The 20,781-nt window shown below is 34.5% G+C and overlaps 1 protein-coding gene and 1 pseudogene across 1 annotated transcript in view; one reads left to right on the top strand and one right to left on the bottom strand.

Annotated features, from left to right (window-relative positions):
* Positions 1–20,781, bottom strand: part of DACH1 (dachshund family transcription factor 1) — a 434,735-nt gene that overhangs the window by 342,679 nt on the left and 71,275 nt on the right. The gene's annotated exons all lie outside the window — the stretch shown is intronic.
* LOC107183242 lies at positions 6,968–7,247 on the top strand (annotated as a pseudogene).

The following is a 20,781-nucleotide window of genomic DNA, read 5'->3' as shown; positions in this document are numbered from 1 at the left end:
TCTCTCTCTCTTTCTCTCTCTCTCTCCCCTCTCAAATTAATAAAAATAATACTTTAAAAAGGTCATAGGGTTATTTAATTCAAACAAGAACCCACTTTTATAGTAAATCAGTCACTTTTGAACCATAGTACTAGTACTTTACAGAACTCTAGAAAGTAGAAGTATGCCATTCTAGAATGTAGAAATAACTCTCCCCCTTATAACAATGAATCAGTAAACTATTATAACCTGACTTGGTGGAAATTATTGTTTGTGATAGATAACTTAAAACAATTAAGATGTAGAACTGGTAAATATTAACTACATGGCCTACAAACTTATAGAAAGAATGAGATGAAATTTTTGTAATTTTCCATTTTCCTATCCACAAACCATTTAAGGGCTCACACATACACACACACACACACACACACACACACACACACACACATTATCCCACCAGGATAAATTAAATATTAGTTACATAAAGATAAATGTTATTTGTATAAATGTGGACATCATCTCTATGGTTGAGGATAGGTAAAGGATGAAGAAAACTTATAGGTTTGAAAGGCCAACTGAATTATCAAAGATAATAAAATTCACAAAAACTAACTAGAGTTAACAGCAAATTGTTCCATTTAAAAAGTATAATTTAGGGTAGTTTTCAAGGTGTTTTTTATTTAATTTTCTGAACAGTATATGTCTTTTTTATTCTGAACAAACCATGCAGTAATTAGTATCATAATTTAATCTCTTCAGATAGACTGATCTCCTCTACAGTATACTTGCCCCCTTGCCTACAGTTATATAAATATGTTCTGGGTTTGTTTTTTTTTTTTAAAGAAACAAACCTTCTCGTTTAAGTAATTAAGATTCCTTAATTAAACACACTAAGGGCATGGACAATGAATTCTTTATAAATCTGTGAGCATGCCTAAAAGCAACAAAATCACACTTTTGTTAAGCATTTGTGTGTATTTTGCACAATTTTTAAAAGTTTAACCTCTGTAGATCAATGTGCTTCCTTAAAAGACTTTAATAAATTAAAGTGCAGAGAGCTTTTTTTCACCAGGCAGAAAAAGCTGATGAGACAGGTTTAGTTTAATCTCAGGCAATAGAAGTCATTAACCATTCTCTCAGGGATTAAAATATAGCTTGCCCTTTTCTTCTCTCACTTATCATTAGCATCACTTTAATCTCCTAGCGTTTCACACTGCTATTTTAATCATTACTTACTGCCTTTTGACAAGTGCAGAACATGCTTTTTCTCATTGAGGCAATATCCTGGTTTTAGCTGACAAATGTAGGACATAATGTAAAAATATCAAAGTGACATCTCTTAAACACACCTTCATCATAAAAATCTCTAAAGTTACAATATTCCTTTGTCTAGTATTTCCATGAAAATTATCACTTGAAAGGTTTATATCTTAAACAAAGAGAAAAAGTTTCTTCTGAAAACAACAAAAACTAGTTTACAAAAAAAAATTATTAAACTGTGTACATGGGATCCAGAAATGTGTACGTAAGTATTGTTCTTTCTAAAATAGTCAGGAACTTTCAAGTATTTATAAAAGTAGTCTGTTGTTTTAAAATAACTTTAATAACAACATATACAATATTGAAATGGCTACTCCATTTGATGCTTTGTAATCACATACATCTTAGGTTGAGTCAAAACAAAATACTAAAAGGAGTATGCCTAATTCTATTATCTCCATAATACTCACCACTTCCCTGAAGATCAATAAGTATACTTAAAAGAAACTATACATGGAAATAATAGTTACAACTATATTAACATATATCTTCTGAAAATCTATTGCAAGTGTTACAACTAACTTTGTTGCTACATTTTCTAAACTGTTATTTTAGTTAAAAATAAGAACCATATGATGTTTATTAATGTTCTTTTATCTCATGACATGTTGTTTAATTTATGGAATCTCATTAATCTAATCTGCCTAAATCTGAAGTGGATAACAAATTTGGCATAAATCTTTGGGGATTTAGGAATTCAAGTTTCATATTGTCTTTAGATATAAGTATTATAAATATGAGTATATATTCTAGCATCTTTATATTATTCCATTTCAACTCCAAAGTGAACTAATGAGATATTTGGTAATTAACCAAATCTGACTTTTAAAACCAAAGCACCAATTTTTGGTAACGATCACTCACACTTGGCCCCAAGCCCTTTAATCTAGTCCATCTGTAATGATCTCATAGTACTTTCAGCCATTATTTAGCTGTTAGAAGAAAAAATATGTCTCACTATATGTTTCGACAATAAAATCCCTTCTTAAGCTTTACAAAGCAGAACAATTCATTATTTGATCTCTTTCCAGGTTCAAAGTCTGTCTTATTACAGTACTTCAAAGAAATATGTAATCAAAGACAAACAGCTGTGAAAACAATCTTTTATTACTTTATTATCATTGAGGACATATCTGTAGAGTAAACCAATGGAAATGGCATACAAATAATCTCTATTACGTTTGTTGTTTTGCATTTGTTCACAAACTGTGCATATTTATATTTAAAGTTTAATATTATTTCCTATAAAGTAAAGAAACAGTCTAGTCACTCTATTGTCTGTCAAAAAAAGCAACACACACACACACACACACACACACACAACAAAAACAATGACAACAGCAAAGAGTGAGCTGCTTTAAATGTCAAACAAGTCTTTTTAAAAAACAAATTGGTATTCAAAATTTTCAAAATGATATTCAGTGATATGACTCTCTGGGTTAACATTACTCTCAAGTTAGATCATATTTTCTGATGTTTACACTAATCAGTGAGAATTTCAGAATGGTTCAAGTACAAATTCGTATACATAACTAAAATTATACATCAATTGTACCACTTGCCCTTTATTTTTAAAACAGATGCAAAATCAAGCAATTACTTTATAAGGCAGTAGCTGCATTGCCCAGTTTATTCCCATATTTTCTGTACCACACAATAACCTGGTCATGTCTTCACTTCTTAGAATGGAGGGTTTCTATCACTAACACACAAATAGAATGGACCCTGTAGCCTAAAGTGTTCCTTAGATGGGAAGACTCCCTTCATCTGCAAGTGTCAGAGTGGAAGAGATGATGTTCTGCTGCCCATTGCGATAGAAAACATGTGGAGGCAGAAGAAGCAAGCATCCTCTGAGAACACATTCTAGGATAGAAACCTGATAGGTTATTTCATTGTTCTGACACTGCATCGCTGTCCATATTTTACAGATGTGGAATATTGAAAAGCTGAAAACTTTTAACTCATTGCTGGGTTAACCTAACTTGCCCTTGCACTTTGTAGGAGACCCAGTGCCCTCCAGTCTAGAGCAAACTTTCTAGGCACAGGTCCTCCAAAGCTCTTGAAAGGCACTGCATGCTAACAAACCCAGCTTTTCTTCAAAAGACTCTAAGGCCTACGAGGGGGACAAAATGGGTCACTATAACTCTTTGCAAAATGAAATTGGTGATTCATCAACGGAGGCCACCCTTAGAAAGAGCATTCTCTCTAGGTCTCCGCAAACATATCGGCAGTCCGGGAGAAGTGTGGCATCTGTGCTATTACTCTCATTGAAAGATGCTGGCTACCCTGGCTGGTGTGGCTCAGTTGGTTGGGCATTGTCCCTGTGTGCCAGGAGGTTGCAAGTTCGATTAAGGTCTAAAGGGCACATGCCTAGGTTGTGGGCCTCGTGAGGGGCGTGCAGGTGGGAGCCCAGGGATGCTCACTTTCATATGGAGGTTTCTCTCAGTCCCACTCCTTTCCTCTCTCTTTAAAAAGAAAAAAGTCAGTAAACTGTTCGAAAAAAAAAAAGGATATGGCTGAAGGAAGCTGAATATGCTCCCTCACACTGACAAACTGACAAAACAGACAGACAACAATCGTAAGCATGGCATTATGGCCATAGAGTCAAACCAGGTCACTAAGTCTCGGACATGAATTTTAAAAGATAACACTATGTCCACTTCATTTTCTGCTGTCTCAGTATAATCATGAAAAGATTTCATATCTTTGTACTGATGTAAAAGTCTCTTTCTATAAATATATGGATAAGGACCTGTACACACATATACATACACATTCAGACAAAAAGACACATACATTACTTACACTATAGTAAATTATTTATGTAACATGGCCCTCAGTTGATAAAGTGATTCTGAATTGAATATAATTATGCAGACTTTTGTCTATTTTAATAAGGATATAGGAAAGAAAGAAAAACAATGAAAGCAACAATAAATAGTATATAGAAATAATTTAACTAAAAATTTTTGTTGCAGGTAAACTGAGCTAAAATCATATTAGCATAAGCATTGTATTCTCTATTTTAAATAACAATATAAAAATATAAAATTCCTAGAGACTCTGGTCAGCCAAGTGAAGGGATAATGTAGGAAATGAATTGCTTACTTGAAACCCTGATCCTTCATAGTACAACTTGGTTCAGTTTTACTGGTTACTAAATAAACAGTATCAGAATTGAAAATGCATTTAATGCATGACTCAATTTCCATAGAAGTTAATTTCCTGACTTTTCAGTTTGATTGCATCAGAAGTTATTCAGTAAAAGAGGGCAAAACAAAGCCAGTCACTCCTGCTTTGGAATAATTAAGCAGTAATTTGACCAAACATTTCCTTCCTTCCTGTATATTTCTCAAAGTCACTATTACACTTCAAATCTTAGCAGAAATATTTTTAATGGGCACAATCTATAAGGGAAACAAATAGCTCATAGTAAAATTTTTCACCATCAGTGTTGGCAACACCATCATGAGACCACTTTCTACTGCTATTTTTGGGATGACTTTGAGATAGGCTTTTGATTTTCAGGCTTTAGAATGATCATATTACAGAAGTGAGAGTAACCATCACTAATTTTCACACATAAGCTCAATATACAATTCAGTTAATTAATATGGGACACAACTTCTGGAAAATTAACTAAATAGGGCAGTGTTATGACTTTAAATGTTACTTTAATGCAGTTAACATATTGATTGTAAAAATTAGATTGTTTAATGCTATTCCAGAAAAAAGAAATATCAGTCTTTGAAATCTGAGGGTCCCAGATCATTTGCCTACATTAAAAATGTATCCATCATTCACAAAATTATGTGAAACTATCATATACAGCCTTTGTCTTTTAACTATTTTGAGAGCAACTTCTTACATATCCTTTCATTACTGAACAAAATTAAAAAGTACATTCCAATCCCCGTTGCCCAGATTGAAAAACTAGTATTTATTCTACCCCCCAATAAACCCTGCTATTGTTTTTACTTTGCAACTCAACTAACTTTTTTTTTAGTCGTTATCGTTCACCTCTGCTAAGTGACTTCTCATCTGACTTGGTCTGTAAATCTTGTTTTTCCTTCATCACTCCCCACTCCCACTCCATCTCAGAAATTTCAAAGCCTCTTGGCCTGTGATCCAAACAAATGATACGCACCCTCAAAGCTCTCCATGCGTACGCATTATTTTTCTATTTTAATGATCAACCAAAATTTTGCTACTGATTCTCTCAGCCTCCCATAACTCTTGTTATCAGTCTCTTGTCCCTCTGTTTACAAAAATCACCCGATGGTTACTTTCAGGTACAGTTCTGTTAACTGAGGAAAGGTGAGCTCAGTGAGCATCTGTGTACACCTCCTTCGGGGAGGCAGTGCCTTATAGAGGAGAGAGAGCCAGACAGTCAGGACTTGTGCCTGTCTCCACGACGCTGCTTTGTAACTTGAACAATGAGTCTCAGTTTCCTCAATAATGAAATGGAAACAATGATATCTACCACAATCACAGGGATAGTATAAAGATTAAATGGACATTTTCTAATTTTTCATGGTACAGTGTAGGTGTAATCAAACTTAGTATCATTTCTCCTCTTGGAAATTGTGTGCCAATAAGAAAAGAAGTATTTTCAATTACAATATCCTTGATTTTTAACAATCCATATAAATAACAGCATCTGTATATGTCCACCATGTAAAACACAAACATTAATCCAAAAATATGGGTCAGGGTTACATTTTTCCTTAAGTTGTTTTTTACTAGACAACCTATACAAGACTTGCTGACCTCTGCCAAGTATTCAAAATTTTAAATATTTATGCATAATATTCCCCCCATGCTACACATTGATTGTCAGTATATATGAATTATTAAATTAATTTATTGTATAATAAAAATTTTAGAATGCAAATGGACCTTATGAATTAATTAGTTAATCCTCTCAGTTTACAAATGAGAACCCTTCATTCGAATAGATTGCTCAGCCAGTAATAGTCATAATAGAAGCCAAATTTTTGGCAATACACTTATTTTTCTATTTTTAATACTTTGATTTTTATATAACTCAAATATCATCTTCTCCTTTGACTATAGAGCAAATGATAGAGAAATTAACTCATTTGTTTTCAAATTTTCCTTTAGTGACCAATGGGACCACTCACTAGTTCTTTAATTAACAGTCTATGGATTATAGTTCTATAATGTTCACCAAATGTCTCCAATTTAAAGATAATTTAAAGTGGAAAAATTTAGTAAAAATCCTAGCTTTCAAAAGACATAACTTGTTTCTTTTATAATAAAGCTTATTCATGATTAATATTTATTTTTATACTAAAATAAATAAATGGAATTTGCAACTTTTCTCCATTATATATGTATGCAAAAACCATCTCTCTCTTAAGATACATAGCAACATTTATGAGAACTGTTTATATTTACCAGGTCCATGTTTAGACTATTTCTAAAATATATAACTTGGAAACAAAAAAAAATTTGCCCCATTATACTCCACAGTATTATTATTCTAGGAGGAACACTGTTCTAACATGCCTTTGATTTGTCAGGTGATTAGTAAAGGAAGGTAGATAGTAGAAAATTTGAGTTTTATGTGATATTTTAATTGTAGTACTTCAAATCGATTTAGAAGAGGAAGGTGGTGCCATTCTGAAGGTGACGACCTCCCCATGATGAAATCCCTCACAATAAGGACCTCCTTCATCACTCTCCAGAGAGGAGAGCAGGAAAAACAATAAGTGCCTGTGCAGAGCCCCAATTCCTACTTCATGGATGTGAAATGCCCAGGATGCTGTAAAGTCACCACCATCTTTAGCCATGCACAATCGGTAGTTTTGTGTGTTGGTTATTCCACTGTTCTCTGTCAGCCAACAGGAGGAAAAGCAAGACTTACAGAAGGATGCTCCATCAGAAGGAAGCAGCACTAAAAGCCCCTCAAATCAGGATCTTTGGGGAACCATCCCAATAAACACATATGGATACAAAACAGGGTGGGGGATGAGAAAAAAAGAAGGTGTTTTTATCTTTCAGCAAGACTTGAATGCCATTTTACAAAATTTAGCTTTTATTTTTTTTTTATTTTGTCCCATCTAATTCACACTTTCTTAGAGATATAGGTATACTAAAATACCAAAAAATAACATATAAAGCAATGGGTTAAATACATAAAACAAGAATGAACTAAAGAAAAAATTTTGAGAGTTATATTTTGAATTTTAGAAAAAAACATGACCTCACTCACAGATATTTGAAACAAAACAACTACAGAAACTAGAATGCAGAAGATGCAAGGTTAAACATAGTCTGGTTAAGGCATGTCAATTTATCAGACCCTGCTTATACTGAAGAATCCTTTCAGAGTACTGTGCATATAACCTAGATCATATCAGCAGCTCAACTGATGAGCATAACATTTTGTGAGCCATGGAGTTTCTTGTTTTCTAGCCATTTCTCTTCCTTTTCCCCTTCATTTCCAGATAACTGCCTGAAAACTCGGCAAAATATTTCCCTGTCTCTTTCTTTCCCATTCTGACCACCTCTTCTCAACTGAATCAGCCTATTTTGTGTTTCCACTTGTGCTAATCTCAATTTTTGAACACACACACTGAATTATACAGATTAATGTCTTCCCCCAACTAAATTGTGAGTTTCCTAGAACAAAATATCTTTTATGCATCTCTGGAAAACTTTCTTTTATTTTAGTGCCTGGAATAGACTGAGTGCTTCAAAAATGTTTTATGCATGAACTATGAATAAATAGATGAATGAATGAATGACTGAATGAGGATAATGAGGACAAAATAGGATGGCATATGTTAAAACAACAACTCTGTAAACCATAAAACATTACATACTCCATTCTTAACCCAAGCTGGTGAAAAGGGGTCAGGGGTAAAAATTTTAGAATAGTCTTTAATTTGATGTTGTGTCTATCCTACATAATAAAAGCCTAATATGCTAAATGTCCAGTCAACCAGTCAGCCATTCAACCAATCAAAGTGTAATATGCAAATGATATGCTAAGACCCCTAAACCACTCACTATGACATGCACGAACCACCAGGGGGCAGACAACCGGTCAACCAGTTCTATGACATGCAATGACCACCAGGGGGCAGAGTTCCGGCTGGTAGGTTAGCTTGCTTCTGGGGTCCGGCCTATCGGGACTGAGTGAGACAGGCCAGATATGCTCTGGAGCCCGCTGTGATCCCTACCCAACTGGCCAACCTCCTGTGTCCAATCATGCACCGGTGGGGTCCCTCGGCCTGGCCTACACCCTTTCTCAACCCAGGACCCCTCAGGGGATGTCGGAGAGCTCGTTTCGGCCCAATCGTGCAGGCCAGGCTGAGGGACCCCACTGGTGCACAGATTCATGTACCGGGCTGCTAGTTTTTAATAATGCAGAATTGAAACTCTCACATGTCTTCCATGTTTATCAGGTTATAATAGAGGCCATAAATTTGAATGCCTCAAGCAACAGGCAGTGAACAACCAGATCTCATGGAACTACAGTGAACCTGCACATAGATCCCACAAGAAAGTTGACAAACACTGCTCACCTCTAGTCAATTGTTGCCACGGCAACACAGAGGCCAATTTTCTAAGTTTCTTGTATGTACAACTCATGATTTTTATTTGAAATCTCCATTCTAAAATTGGCTTTTTATTCATGTGGTTGAAAAAAGTCTGGACTGAGTAAAATATGTCTATGAGATACAACATAGCAACCTCAGTTTACTATAGCATTTCCTTTTTTCTTTTTTTTTTTCAGTTTTCTGACACAGAACATATCTTTGTTTTCTTTATTATGGATCTTACTATATTTTTTAAATGTTGAATTGGATCAGATCACACCATCTTCAGAAAGCTTCAATGGCACTACACTGCTTACCATGGTAAGCACCGATTTCTCAATCAGACCTTCATTTCTCAATAAACTGTGTCCCCAACATTTAAACTATCACTTCATCTTCAGTTTCTTAAATTTCAGGTGACATGGACAAACTCCACTCCTTCCTTTAGAAATGGGATTTTAAATTTTTCTACAGACAAGAAAAAAGATTAAATTTAGTTGGTACTGTATTATATACAAACAAAATCAAGACCTCTGCTCATATTTTCCTATCATAGAATAGACAGAGGTCCCCAAAATGTAAGATGAAAGAATTTAAACAGTAAGTCTATGGGGATTAAATTAATTCAAGAAATATCTACTGATCTGTTATGGATCAGATATTGTGTCAAGTAACCAGAATACATAGATTATAACAGATAGTACCTGCCCTCCAGATATACAGCCTTTAGTAGAAATGGGACAAAAGAATAAATGGTTACAACAGATTATAAATGGCGTGATTGGAACTAAAAAACCTTTCTATGGTATACTTAGCTCTTATAGAGATTAGAGCAGAGAAATTTTTATAATAAAAGTATCACTGAAGCTGGCACTTGAATGAATGGAAGAAAATGTAAAAGAAAGATAAAAATGTAATTTACATTGTATTGAAGAATTTTTTTTCTTTTGAGAGGCATTTAAATGGAAACAGGACAATAATAACTCTACATAATGTATATTTGTATACTTGGCTCTTATCCTGGAAGAAGCAATATAGGTTTTCCAAAGTAAAGTAATAAAACCCAAAGTTAAAATAAGTATTAGCATTAAAGTTAAAACTTAAGGACAACAGTATAATGACTTTGAGTTTTTAATATACATCATAGCACAATAGTTGGCTTCGTAATAGTGACGTCAAGTATCTGAATAAAAATTTTACTATATGCAAAGAGTATGTTTGTATTCATTTCCAACCTCTTATGTTTGAGATTTTTTTGACTACTAGAATTACAGTTTATAGGCAAAACAGTGTCTATCCCCTATAGGTACTCAATCCTCAGTGTTTCAATAAGTCAATTCATAGAAAATGGGTAAATAGTTAAATATAGCACTGGAATAAAAACAGAACAAATATGCAAAGATTCGTTGTCAGGAATTTCATAATTGTAGGTCTGAATTGCTCCACAAAATGCTCTGTTTTCCCTTATGTTCATGAGATCTACACCCACTCACATAAGAAAAGAGAGTATATTTGGGTTAAGCAAACTGAGGCCTATCTGTCATTTCTTACTCCTCTCAAACTATTTCCAGTCTTTTGAATTCAATCACTGTGATTATATCAGTTCTCTTAGAAGACTACTGTCCTCTTCTACCCTTTTCTCTATATATTTAAATTCATCTAGACATGCTCATTAGCCAAAGAAAGTTTTGTCATTATGAAGCACTAGAAACAGAGGTAAATCCCCTGCAGATTTTCTGATCCATTTCTTGACCTATTTTTAAAAAATAACCAGGTTCCCTAACCTTCATCACAGAGAGTTTCTGTCATAATAAAATGTACTGGTAAGTAGAAGAGCCACTTGCTGAATTATCTAGATTTTTTCTAAGATTTCAACAATGCCTAGTTCCTAACTGACAACTTTTCCTCTTTCTGAAATAAATAAGTAGGATGAGGGTAAATAGAAAAAGGAGAAACTTAAGAAGTATTTCTAAAAATATATAATGGAATTCAAGGAACATAAAATATACTAACAAAGTCCTTTGAACTCTCTAAAAATTCAGTTCATTCTATATTTTTTACTTTGACAGTTGCAAAATATAAGAGAATTTGAAACCACAAAATTAAAAAGGGAACAATTAGCTCTTGAATTCTCAAACATATATACTCCTCAAAATTATTAAGAACTCCTGGTATATCTTTGTCAATTATTTTACTTCTCACTAATTACAAAGAAAAAATATGGAAATATGTATTTCTATGACATCTGCTGGTGAATCACTCAAGAATTTTTTAATCCTGTTAACATGCAAATATGATTGCTGTAAACCCTTAAAAATCATCACCCTGAAACTAACCCAGTGTTCAAATGTATATTATGCATTAAATTCATTTTTAGAAAGTTCTCCTGACATTACTAACCAGTTTTAAGATAATAAAGCCAGACATAGGCTTCCTGATGCTATTTTTAATGATAATCATATCTGTCTTATAATGTTAATGTGTTCTTAAAGCCCTGCACAGTCTTGTATCAAGAAGATGTTTTCACTTCATGTGTTGGATCGCTGCTTTTCAATAAAGATGAAAAGACTCTGTTGACGGGTTCAGCTCATTGCACAAAGCCTGAAAGGCCCAGTGACTACTAATGGGAGCGCATGGTCAGAGCTAACATCCATAATCCCAATTTCTAGAAAGGTATCTTCACATTTTCCTCTCAGCATCTTCCTTCTCTTCACATACTCAAATTTCTAACATCTTTTTTCTTCCTTGCTCTCTTCTCAACCAACCAATCCTATGCTATTTCCAACCATGAATTCTTCTACTTCCTACCCAACTATCCATCAAAACAATCCCACTGCTATCCCTGATATCTATCTATCTATCTATCTATCTATCTATCTATATATCTATCTATCTATTTATCTATCTATCATCTATTTATCTCTCTTTCTTCTCACAGACAAGTAGCAAAGATCAGGCCATTCAGGAAATAACATGAAGGGCAGGCATTAATGAATAACTGCTTAGAATAAGGCAAGTGGGAATATAAAGGGGCTAAAGGAGAAGAAGAAAAGAGAGAGAAAACAAGTTATAAATGGAGAAATTAAAAAGGCAACTGGGCCTAACATACCAAGATTTAGGAGTAAGCAAAGGGAATACTATAAGTCCTTGAAAAATAAAATACATGCTTGAGTAATCCATATCAGTTGGAATGACAAGCCATAGGTTTTAAAAACCACAGTTTATGTATATGTGTATAAAAACATTTAAGTCTCAGACAATAAACAATCATTGTTGTGAATGCAGATCAATATAGCTTCCACAGTTAAGATACTTTGAAATTGAAAATGTTAAGTAGATTGCTATTACTGCCTTACATCCCATCAGGATGAAACTACAGGAAGTGGGAGTAGACATGGCAGCTACAGCTTCAAAGCCAGTTCAAATGAAGTGTACTTAGTCAGATGAGAAGAAAATTAAAATATTCATTTCAGATCTAATGACTCAAGCATATTGCTTGGATGCTCAAAAAGTCAAAATAGAAACTGAACAGATCAATACGATTAGATCTTTAGAACTTAGCTGAAAATGGCATATGCGTCAATAGTTAATACTAATTTCAGAAATAACCTGGACTATATATTTTAATCAGATATATAGATTGACTTAGAAAGAACACAAGAATGACTAGGACACAAATTAATAACATTTTTCTCACTGGTTATGAAGTCTAACCTTCGTGACCTGAAGACTAAGCCTCCCCATGATATTTAAAATCTGTTATGTTATAAGCTGGGTTATATAAACCTTCTACAAGAATATCAGGAAGGAAAACATGCAGCCTTTCTATTGTTTCTTCTTTTTGTTGATTGTGCATGTTAAACTGACAATACTTATTTAAACACTTTTTTTTTTTAATCTGACCCTTTTCTTCCTGGACCAAGGAATTTTCTCCGTCACAGAGTAATAGAGCTTGAAAACTTCAGCATCAGCAGGGAAGGCAGGCACTCCTTAGCCAGCCACTGTGAGAGAGAGAAAATGCAATTAAGGTTCCCACCAGGGAGAGAGAACTAAACAAAACCTGCGTCTTCACACAAGAGCCTTTCTCTTCAATGCGAACTACAAGGCCTCAAATCTTGTTGTGCGATGCAAGCATTTAGGACAACACACTTTCAGATTTTCTCACAGCAGATCAAAGTAAATAATGCAAAGGCAGCAAACAAAGGGGAAAAATCCAGTGTGCCTACATTAAAAAGAGATTACAGGGTACTTACAAGTGATTGAAGGAATAGGTGACATTTGAAAAACATAAAACCAAGTACAAATAGCAAATAAAGTCTAGTTGTGTTATTTTAGCTAGAGTAACAAACGACAAATGACTTATCATCAGTGTGAAATTTAGATAAGATAATTTGACTTTATTCTACTACTTTCTACACCTAACATTATTCATATTCCCATCTCTCCCTTTCTAGGTTTTAGTATTTTCAAAGCCTGGAGACAAGACAACTGAGATAGGGAACCATTAAAGTTATGAGCCTTCTCAAATGAGTGCCCCAGACTATGCAAAGCACCCTGTGATTGGAGATGTGGCATCGCTCCACTTCCCTCTTTCTCCTGAGGACAGTAATCAGTCATAAAGCAGCTCTCCTCCTTCATATCAAGCCAACAGCTGGAACCTCCTCTGCAATGTTAAATTTAATGCAAACCCCTTCCTGGGCACTGAACTGAGTCTTGGTGGTCTGTTCTACAGTCTTCAATCAATACTTCAGGGCCACAGTTTATCCTTTACTTTTGTGTAAAATTCTCATTGACTTTCGTGCAACTCCATAAAAGAAGCAAGGGTTGAATATTATCCTTTAATGCCAAATTGACTATGGTCGAAGAGAAAGAATGGAAATCTGGGAGGCCCATGTCAATAAACAAAAGACAAATGCTTGGACGGCTTAAAAACTAAAAACTAAAAAAAAACAAAAAACAAAAAAACCTTCAGATAGGATGTTTGAACTTCTTTTTAAAATATAATGATACAGTGGTGTCTAGAATTTAGTGATATGTAAGTTGGTATATAGAGCATATATAATATAGGATTCATGGACCTGTGGGGTCCCTTGGCATAGCCTGTGGGGGTTGGGCCGAAACCAGCAGTCCAACACCACCCGCCACTCCTGTCTGCCACCCCAGCTCATCCCAGCCTCACTGCACCTGCCTGCTACTCTGTAGGCTCACTGTTGCGCTCCCGCTGTAGGAGTACACTGATCACCAGGGTGCAGCTCCTGCATTGAGCGTCTGCCCCCTGGTGGTCAGTGCATGTCATAGCGACTGGTCATTCGGTTGTTCGGTCATATTTATTATATACAATAATTAATATGCAATTTTATATACTAAAGTACATGCATATATAATAAAATATATGCAATTTTAGTACATATAATATATATAGTATTTAGAGTGACTGCAATTGTTCTTTGGCAGAATAAATGTTAAGCCACTAAAACTTTCTAAAACAATTCACTGATATAATAATAAATGCTAGAATCGAAGTGACAGTGTGGAAGAAAGATGTCAGAACTTAGAATCCATAAGAAGAATCCACAGAGGTCTGCTCCAGGCTTTACCATTTTAACATTTCTAGGAATCAATTTGATAATCATTCTATAAAACAAGGAGATTTGATTAGAGACCCTCTAATGTTTTTCCAGTTCACATGTTCTGTTAGTCTACAAAGAGTATAAGGCTACCTGACTCTATCACCAGCTGCCGGGCTGAACACATGTCTTGAATCAAAGAATTTAGTGTCAAAGTGATAATTTCCAAATTTTTAAATTCCACTTATAAAAATATCTTTGTCCTTTTTGCCATAGCATTACGCACACCCACCTCCTTTGCTACCTCTCTATGTGCTTGTAAAAGGTAAGACACATTGTTACTTTTAATTTCAGAAATACTACTTTTTAAAAAAATCAAGAGCACGTGGGCATATTTGAACTAAGTAGAATTCCTTTTCTTACCTGTCATAATTGAAGAAAATGCATAGAGAACATGTTTATGCAAAAACTTAAATAGCACTTGTGTTCCCAAACCCTTATATACATCTATTCTTAAACATTATTAACATTGATTTTCAATGTTTATATATCAGATTTACTTTCATTCAACTAAAACTCATTTAGGGAAATGTATTCTCCAGAAATCAGATCAATGTTGACAAACACCATACTAGTTCTATTTTAATTGCACCAATAAAAGAAAAAAAATGTTATGCGTTACTTATTAAAATTCTTTCTTCAGAAATCAGGGTGAAAAATAATCAGGCTATATTCAGTTCACGGGACTCCTATTTGTCACATGGATAAAGTAAGAAAGTCAGATTTTCACTGCTTCATGTACATATTTATCTGTAAAATTACTTAATCTTGTTTACTTTGTGAAATATATGATGGTATGCCGTTTTGTGCACAGTGCATTAAATTTAAAAAAAATTACAAGGTATAATACAAAACTGGCAAGTTGCAAGTATGAAACTGTCAATCACTGCTGATATTGCAGGGGTTTAATATTTAATTAAATATGAAGATTAGGTACCTGATATTATGCATATCAACTTAAATATAAGAAACAAATTTAATCCTAAATTGGAAAAGTGCATAAAGGTTTGCTTGAATTCATATAATTTGATGTATCCCATGTAGAATACTATTTGAGTCATCATCACATATGTGTGTATAAGTCAACATTTACACACATATCAAAAGTGTTATATGTAAAAATTAAAGACATTTATGTTGCCTATTCCTATCCTGTTTCCACAACTCTAAGAGTTATAAAAATTAACATTAAATTGGGGGAGGGGGACAGCTGTGTCAAACTGATACTAAGGGGCATTTTAACCCATTTGTTGAGTTCTCGCTGACATACAGAATGTGAGTGATGGGTGTGCAATAAACCTGGGAAACATGCAAATTGCATTTCCTCGTGGCAAATTGCAACTGAATTAGAATATGGAGCAGATATAAACAATGCAATCAAACTCTGGCTTTTTATTGAGCTTCTATTTGACTTAGTATTCATTTGAAACAAAAAAAAAATGTATTTCTCAGGGTCTGTGACATTGTAGGGCATAAAAGATTCAATGTCACTGCCAGCATACAAATTTATTAGTCTATAAAATTTGACATTCTCTTATTTATTCACAGAAAGGACAAATAAGATATTTTTTCCTATGTACCAGAAATATCTGGGAGTGTTTATATGCCACTCCGTCTGGAGGATGCAAATAGTCAGAACTGCTTTACAATTCAGTAGGCAAAAGCCTGCTGAAGGATAACAAATGACTTCATGGTGAAACTGCTATTGAAATTCTTTCAGTATGTGATATTAAAAACAACTGAACAAACAGAGATAAGGGACAAATAGGATTTGAAACAGACATTTTTTTTTTTACACTGCAAAAGAAAAACAAATGAATGCTCTCGTTGAAGTTATATATACCTTTCAGTGATTTCACTGCATGGATCTGCTTAATGCATGAACTTTTTTAACTGAAGTTTCTCTAAATATCCCACTAAATCCAGTGGGACCAATTCTAAAATGCCTCTTTTGAACCAAAAATTATGATTTTGAAGCTTAAATAAAAAAGAAGGAATCAAGATAAGTCTTTTGCCGACTCGATTTACAGGTTTACTCTGACATTTACCATAATGCATGGACATGATGGTTTAATAAATATTTGATGATTAAGACGCTCTATTTAGGGAAGACTTTTTTTCTTTATTGTGTGGTATCTAAAGCTAAAAGCAAAAACTTAAGAGTTAAAGACTATGAAAATAAAAGGATTATAATGAAAGTTATCAAAAAGTGTAATTGAATAATGTATTTCATTCAATTCAGTCCCTTTTAATGGAAGAAGTTCTAAAAGTATTGGCTTTGCAAGAGAAGCTAATATTAACTTTCAGGTGATCAGGAGAGTCAAAATCTAAGAAACAAAAAGGGCATTGCTTTGCAATGATTATTTTTATTTCTTGCTTTGAAGGGGAGATGAAAGGCTATGTTTAGTTGCTATTTAGTTAGGTGTTCCTGTTTTATTCTATGGCCAGATCAAAGCAACTATCTCTAAATTTACAAAACAGTTCACAGGGCCTCTGGTAAGTGAAGGATAGGCTAAATGATCTGCATCAACAACATATGAACATAGAATCTGCCAAATAAAACTCATATTATTAGGTCTTCAAATGAGTCATTATTTTGCCTAAAAATAACCAAATAACTGACTGAAACCTTGCATGACAATGAGTTCCAGATCATCCCAAATTAGCATATATGTGTGCTAATATATAATGGGTCCAAAATGCTGCAGCAAATTATAGTGATCATCCTTTAGTCTGATTTAGATTATTCTTCAGGGCAGACACTCAGTGCTTATTCATAGAAGTATGCCATGTGCATTCGCTTTTATATCAAGCTGTCTTAAGTTAACCCATTTGCTATTTTGGACATCTAACAATGATTTACATTAGATAAATGCATGTTAACTCTCAATGATAATGTTGAACCACTCTTTTTCTTGATAATTTATGACACAATAACGGTGTGGAACTATTCCTTAAAGTAATAACTTTCCAAATGAATTCAAATTTAAATTGGTTTATTAATATTTGGGTGAGCAATACCATTTCATTCAAACGAGCATTGCTCAACCAATGCTCAAGTATACAGAGAAGCAGAGCGCTCCAGGACAGTGTGCTTATTTCACATATCCAATAGCCAAATGTAGGTCAGGTTCATAAAGTCTAACTCTAGCTAGCATCTTCTTCCAAAACCACCTCGGCCCATGGACAGCATGCCTCTCCTTCATCCAGTAACACTCTTCAATTATATCCCTCTCTTGGCATGGGATTGTGTCTGTTTTTATAACTCCTTTCAATTATTTTTCCACTTAGCTTCTTACGCTATAGATCTTGCTGCCTTACCAGATTATACTATTGGAACAACCTTAATAGTTCTTCACATCTCATATACAACTCAGAACAATGCAATTTACTATAAATTCTATGTCCAGTAAATTCCCCCGGTTATGTGACATAATATGTTCAGTTCTTGTTTCCAAAATTCGAGGAAGATAGAAATAGTTAAATACACAGCAGAGAACAAAGATTATTATTGATCTAAAAGAAACATAGCTTCTAAAACAAATGCTTGGTAAAGACACACACACACACAGGACATACACATACTTGGAATCTAGACAATAACCAAAAATATATATATATATATATATATATCTATACAGATGGATGACTGCACATGATTATTTTCTATTTCTTTAAAGATGAAGGGTATTTTTAGTTTTGATATTAAATAATAAATTCTGAAAATATCAATAATAATAAGAGCATAATATGCTCATTAGGCTGGGCATCCTTCCAGAAGAAGCAGGACTGCGAGGGGATCCCGGGTCCCGGGTGCCAGAGGGAAATCGGTGCCAGCAGCTGGGGGAAGGAAGGCCTACTCTTGCATGAATTTTATGCATCAGGTCTTTATTTTTTATATAAAATACATATTAATAAAATAGTATTATAAACGCACCTTGTAAAATTTTTTACTTGAGAAGTCAGATTGAGAATTCAGCCTAGTCTTGTATTTATATTTCTTAACTAACAGTCATCTTATGCCCAATGACACCCTCTCGTAAATGAAAAAATATGAGCATGCCATCTCAAAGAGACATATAATCTTATTGGGGGGTGACCACCATTTTACTACATTTAGCCCTCATATTATTTTTGAGGCATTTAGCTCTTAGCTTGCAGTGTTAAATATCATGTTCAACTGGGAAGAAATATTAATATCAGATAATGAGAACTATAAGAACTTGTATTAACTTTACCTGACTTCATAGGAAGAGGGAGAACAGAATGAAAGGGAGCGGCAAGCAGAACACAATGGAATAATCTAAAGACTCCTCTGTTGGAACATCTTTATAGCCTTGTGGTAGTCACCTTCCATTAAAGAAACATTAAGCATATTAAGAAAAATGTATTTTTGTAAAGTTTAACTGAAATGGTGAAGGTCTTAAGTAAACATTGGTAAATGTTTTCCAATAGTGTTACAATTGAGCAGAAAATAGAATAAAGAGTAAAACAACTTAACAATGTTACTTAACTGCCTAGAATCCTTAGTTACTAATTTGACTTTTTGGAAGGATGACGGTAGAACATGTTTATTGAAGAACTGAACTTCTATTACTCTGATTGCAAAGCTGGCTAACTAAATCTCTAAGACTCAATAAAAAAAAGTGACAGAAGACTCTTCAGAACCTTTCAAAGTGGAGAGATAATCTGAATTAACTTTGAGTCCTAAGACACTTAGACAGAAAGGCTTCCCCATCTCAGCATTTCTCCATCCAAATCCCTTATTCAACCGTCCCTTGCTCTTGACTAAAAGGCAAAATGAAAGAAATTGACCACCTAGCATCTATTTTATTTACATTTTAATCCCATGAGATCTTTTTTTCAAATGAGAAAACTAAGACGCAGAAAATTGCAGTAACTTGACCAAGGTAAACCAAGTACACAGAGCTAATGAATAGGAGAGGTGGAACTGGAACCCAGATCACCCTTCTGGGTTTAAAACCCCTTCGTTTCCATTAATAATAATTTTAAAAATATACTTGATATCTTATTAAGAGGCAGGCATTTTGCTAAATGTTATAAGTTAAATTATACCCCCCCCCCTTTTTTTTAACAAATAAAGAAACAAAAGGTTAGAGAAGTTAAGTAACTTCCCCTAAGTCCCAGAGCTAATCAGTGGCAAAGGCAGGACATGAGCCCAGCCAGTCCAAACCATGCTCACTATCTACTCATCCTCAGAGTGAGAAAGCCGGCACTTAATGAGATGGCCTGTACAACCAGAGGTTCAGTGACCTGGATTCCTCTATGCCTTCCAACCACTGTTCCTATACCACTTTGTCAAGTGAATGCTTATACATAATTGTATAAAGGAGAGTCTTACAAGGGCCAGATTGACAAAGAATAGCAACTTGGCCCTGGCCAGTGTGGCTCAGTTGCTTGAGTATCATCCTGTGCACCAAAAGGTTGTTGTTTGGATTTCTGGTAGGGGGCATGCAGGGGGCAGCTAATGGCTGCTTCTCTTTGGCATTGATGTTTCTCTCTCTCCCTCTCTCTTCCTTTCTCTCTAAAAATCAATAAAAATATTTTAAAAAAGAATGGCAAATTGACATGATATCCCTGTGTCAAATTGTTCTGTCATGTTGCATAGGATCACTTAACTACTAATCCCCTTTAAATGAGCAAGCACTTTTAAAGGGTAAACATAGGCTGAATTCTTTATGTTAATTTTCAAGCTCTTCAATGGACATTCAAGTACAAAAATCTTAGTTTCCCATCATTTTAACTGAAAAATAAAATCAGAAATACATAATTCCCCTTAATGGGGAACCTCATTTTGGTAAGATTTGAGGTCTTTTTTCCCCTAGGTCCGCGGTCGGCAAACTGCAGCTCACGAGCCACATGCAGCTCTTGGCCCCTTGAGTGTGGCTCTTCTTAAGCCTTATGAGTACCCTAATTAAGTTAATAACAATGTACCTACCTATATAGTTTAAGTTTAAAAAATTTGGCTCTCAAAAGAAATTTCAACCGTTGTACTGTTGATATTTGGCTCTGTTGACTAATGAGTTTGCCGACCACTGCTATAGACTCATGGCTGTGGCTTCCTTTATGGAGTCAATCTGTCTCATATTTGGTCTTCATCTTTTCCTACTTCTATTTTCCCCAGCATTATTATCTTTTCTAAAGATCCCTGCTTTGCACGGCTAGCATGGCTCAGTGGTTGTGTGTCGACCTATGAACCAGGAGGTCACAGTTCCATTCCAGGTCAGGGTGCATGCGCGGGTTGTAGGCTCAATCCCCAG

The sequence above is a fragment of the Myotis davidii genome, unplaced genomic scaffold, assembly GCF_000327345.1.
Source record: "Myotis davidii unplaced genomic scaffold, ASM32734v1 scaffold10, whole genome shotgun sequence".
Taxonomy (NCBI): Eukaryota; Metazoa; Chordata; class Mammalia; order Chiroptera; family Vespertilionidae; genus Myotis; species Myotis davidii.
Note: the sequence above shows the minus strand (reverse complement) of the source record. Positions and strands in the feature narration are given on the sequence as shown.